This window comes from Ambystoma mexicanum, chromosome 1p, assembly GCF_040938575.1.
Source record: "Ambystoma mexicanum isolate Mex_15411 chromosome 1p, UKY_AmexF1_1, whole genome shotgun sequence".
Lineage (NCBI taxonomy): Eukaryota > Metazoa > Chordata > Amphibia > Caudata > Ambystomatidae > Ambystoma > Ambystoma mexicanum.
In genome coordinates this window covers 230,483,915-230,488,645 of record NC_090921.1, presented here as the reverse complement: position 1 = coordinate 230,488,645, position 4,731 = coordinate 230,483,915, and the positions used below count along the sequence as shown (strand labels likewise).

The window sequence follows — 4,731 nt, the reverse complement described above, 5'->3', positions numbered from 1 at the left end:
TGCAGCTGGGAAATGGAAAGCCTTGCCGACCTGCTTCTTACAGAGATGCTGATTGGAACAAATCTTGTTAGAGCTCCTCGTTTTGTAGTGCAGGGGAGCAGTTCGGGAAAACAAAGTTTAGTGAGTTGGCCATTTCATTCCGTGGCATTACTGGTTTCTATGCCAACCAAATATTCGTTGTTAAGCACCCATCTCACTCTCTAATTTGTAACAATGTTTTTGGCAAATTTGTGGCTTGCACCACAAACATTTGCCAACACGCACAGAAAGTCGATGACTATTTCCAGGGTAAAATATATTTAGCAATCTGCCCAGTTTATGCAGGAAAGCTCATCGTGCACGGCTGGCCTGCACCACATGTGGCTGATCCACGTCTAATTTTAAATCTGGGATTCTATCTGTTTTTTGTTGCCACTGACTTTTGAAGCAATTCCCGTCTACCTCATGAAACCTAACCCGCAATTCAGCATTGTCGTGCTTATCGCAATCAACTTAAGTGAATAGCAAAGCGTAGGACAGTGTAGACCAGCATAACACTACCATAGAACCTCCATCCATAACACACGAAACCCTCAACAGAATCACTTTCATAAACTATAACCTAAAGCCACGCTTTTATTTCAACAAATAAAAAGAGCCCAACAGTTCCTGATCAGAAGGGTACTGTGCCAAGTCGTAACAAAGTGTAGAGACGACACATATCACGCAGGCGCGTGACTAACCACTCATCATGTTCAAGAACCAGAAGGATCAACCAGATTTCTTCTGAACGAAATAACGATGCAGTGATAATCCTTTCAGTTTGAGGGTGAGTTCGTTGACAACAGAAAGTAAAGCTTGCACGCTGCACACAAGACAGTGAAACCTCATCAGTTTCAGAATGTTAACTATAATACAGGGTCTACCACAGGCCGAGATTTAGCTGATAAAGACATGAAGTGAATATGCAAATTTATGTGGGCTGGTCTATCCAATCCAGACCACTAAGAGATTAGAAAGCAAAAACAGACAAAAACATCATCCGCTCATGTCTGGCGGCCTTGATCCAATGGCAGTATTTTTAGAAAAGGAAACGTTGATTCGACGTCAAGACCCAGAGGCTCCTATTATGCTTTCTTTCACTTTACAGCTCGAGCAGCAATAGCTCAAATTACGTTTTAACCAAACAAAACAAGTAGATTTTGGGTTTAAAAGGTGAGCACCTGTGATATTTTGCCAGCAAAGTTATTGGAAATAAGAAGCATGAAAGCAGCATGAAAGAAAATGCAGTATTTTAAAACTATTATTTTGAACATTTCCTTTCAGCAGATTTGCACTGGCAGCTGTGCCTCCTCTGAACTCTGTCCCCTCAGAACCCCGCCCTCTCCTCCAAACTCCACCACCACACCACCCCCTGTGGGAACCCCCTTAAATTAATCACATTCCACCACTGCCAATAACCCCTACCCCAATAAACCCTAATGAATGGTCTAACATGACCATACAGTCATCCTCAGAGCTCCTGTTGTGGCTTCAAATATAACACAACACAAAGGGCCTCATTACGAGTTTGGAGGTAGCCATGGTGCTATCAGCGCCATGGCTGCCTCCAAACCTGTGTCCGGGTCCGGGTAGTCGGAATGGGGACTTACCGGGTCATTCCAACCTTGGAGGACCCGGTAAGTCCCCATTCTGAAAACCATTCCCCATTCCCATCCGAGCCCCCATAGGGCTCAATGGGAATGGGGAAGGAGCTAACAACGGGCCCGCAAATAGCAGGCCCGTTATTAGCTCCCTGGTCCCTTAGCGGACCCGCTAAGGGACCTCGGAATGCGGCGGTAGGGGGTTAACGGCACCGGCATCCTTACAAGTGCCGTTAACCCCCTACCGCCGTACTCGTAATGAGGGCCAAAGTGTTGATTAAAGGATGTAATTGATGCTTACAACACAGGTATTGAGGGTAACGCTCAACTCACTGCTATTACATTTCTATTTCATAAACACAGTACTTGCTTCACTACTGAGGAACACAATCATTGGATGAGTGGCTGTCTTAAGATCCAGTGAGTATATTAATAAAAGGCCCAAGCCTTTAAACAGAATAAACAGAAGGAGCGCTGGAGAGCAACCGCTTTCTCCCTCGGTCGCTCTCTTCCTCAAACTCTGCATGCCGAGCTGCGTGCAGCTGCATTGCAGTCTTCAAAGTTCCAGATCCCGCCGTGATCTTGCGAGGCTGCATTCCCACATACCTCTTTTTGCTGATCTGCATGGTACTACTCCATCATAAAGTCGTTGTACCTTGACAATCTTCTCCTCTCACATTTGGGATGATTATCACCAGGCAAAGGTCTTGGGGATGTGGTCTATACTCCACCTAGTCTTCCTCTGGCAGGCGGTGAAATGGCCACTTAGTTTTGCACTTCTCTTTCTTTCTTTGTGGTATCGCTGGTGCTGCTCTCCTCCTGAATCTCTTCCAAAGTATTCTCTCCACCCAGTCTCCTGTTCTCGGTATGATTCTGGGTCTTCTGGCGCTGGTTCTGTGAAGGATGATTCTCTCTACTCGTGGAGTCGCCTTCTGAACATAGCAACTCTTTCAAGATTCCATCTTCTACCTTCTCTGGTTCATACTATGGGCCTCATTATGACCCTGGCGGTACGGAGTGAACGGCGCCGTAAAAGGTGCCGGCGCCGTTCACTCCGTACCGCCGCATTACGAGTTCTGGGAAAACCAGGCGTGCTTACCGGGTCCCATGAGGGGAAGAGGGAGCAAACAACGGGCCATCTCGTAATGGCCCGTTGTTTGCTCCCTCTCCCATTCCCATTCAGCCCTATGGGGGCTGAAATGGGAATGGGGAAGGACCGTGTCCGGGTCCTTGGAGGGAGGGAGTCCTCATTCCGAGCACCCGGACCACGATGCGATTTCGGCAGCAGCCATGCCACCAATAGCGGCATGGTTACCGCCAAACTCGTAATGAGGGCCTATGTCTTCCTTACCACATGTCAGTCAATCTGACCGTTTGAGGGGTGCCATTCAATTGCAAGCTTTACTGCCTTTCGACATTACTGATTCCAGGAATTTGAGGCCGCTATGGGCTAGATGGCTTAAAGATTTCAATGTATATTTGGATGCCATGAGTCTGCCTGATGGCAGAAGCATGAGGGGCATATTGATGCCCTCCGTAGGCCTGACAGTGTGTGATGTGATATAAGAGATGCCGGAGGAGGCCATAAAAACATCCATAGGCCTGATAGACTGTCAGAACACATACTTTGCCCTGCATAGAAATATAGATTATGAGAGACACGTGTTCCACACTAAAAGTCAGTCAAAATAGAAAACACTGGATAATTTTGTAATGAGGCTGAAAACAAGAATAAAGATTTGTGACTTTGACAATTATTGAAATGAGCAGCCTCTCTGCTCACAAATGATTGCAGGATGTGTAACCTCTGCATCTCGTAAAACGTTGCTACAAAAACCTCTGGAAACAATTCTGATGCCGGCACGTGCATCCACGGCCATAGATCTGCAAGCTGATGCTATGGATAAAATCAAAATATTACAAACAACTCATGCGCGCATATGCCAAGAAAAGGTGACGCAGAAGCCACAGAACTTTCACACACTGACATGCATTTCTTTACTGTCATTAATGGTAAAGCCAACATAATGAATGGTCCAACATGACCATACTAGCTTACATTAGTGGTACAGTGTAAAAGGAGGGTCAGGAGTCGAGGTGCAGTAAAATAAAGAATCCTTTATTTTCAGGGCTATATGGAAAAGACTTTGGGCCTCATTACACAATAGGCGGTAGGGGATTACCGGCACCGGTAAGGGCACTGGTGACGGTAATCCCTTACCCCCCTACTACGAGGTCCCTTAGCGGGTCCCTTCCTTAATGCCTGGTTTTACCAGGTGTTAAGGACGGGACCCGCTAAAGGACTTCAGAGCTAATAACGGTACTGCAATTTGCGGTACCGTTATTAGCTCCATCCCCATTCCCATTGAGCCCTATTGGGGCTCCAATGGGAATGGGGAATGGTTCCCGGAATGGGGACTTACCAGTCCCGCAAAGGTCGGAATGACCTGGTAAGTCCCTATTCCGGGAACAGGGAGCCGGAATGCGGTAAGGAGGTAGCCATGGTTACCTCCTACTGTGTAATGAGGCCCAATGTATCGCCAGTGACTTCCTTCATACACTTCTTCTGTCTGCCACCCAATCAGGAGGACGAACACTGCCTAGTCATTGATTGTAAGCCCCGCCCCCTGGTATCCTGCACTCTCGCCATGGCTGCCATATCTGAACCTTTGCCACCTTACAGCTCCATAAGCCATCCCCCCCCCCCTCCCCCCCGGTGTTCCCCTTGATTGGGGCCATCCCGTCTATCCCAGGAGCGGTACATCACGTCAGCCTCGCCTGCTGTCTAGGACTGCATCCATATGCAGGAAAGCTCATCGTGCACGGCTGGCCTGCACCACATGTGGAAGATCCAGGTCTAATTTTAAATCTAGGATTGTATCTGTTTTTTGTTGCCACTGACTTTTGAACCAATTCCCGTCTACCTCATGAAACCTAACCCGCACTTCAGCATTGTCGTGCTTATCGCAATCAATTTAAGACAGTAGCAAAGTGTAGGACAGTGTAGTCCAGCAGAACACACGAAAACCTCAACAGAATCACTTTCAGAAACTACAACCTAAAGTCCACGCTCACGTTTCACCAAATTAAAAAGAGTCCCTCAGTTCTC

General features: G+C 47.2%; 1 non-coding gene across 1 annotated transcript; it reads right to left on the bottom strand.

The window, feature by feature from the left end:
- Positions 1-650: 650 nt before the first annotated feature.
- Positions 651-751, bottom strand: LOC138461899 (small nucleolar RNA U13). The gene has a single exon (XR_011264509.1). It is a non-coding gene; the product is annotated as a small nucleolar RNA U13 (small nucleolar RNA).
- Between the last annotated feature and the right edge of the window lie 3,980 nt (positions 752-4,731).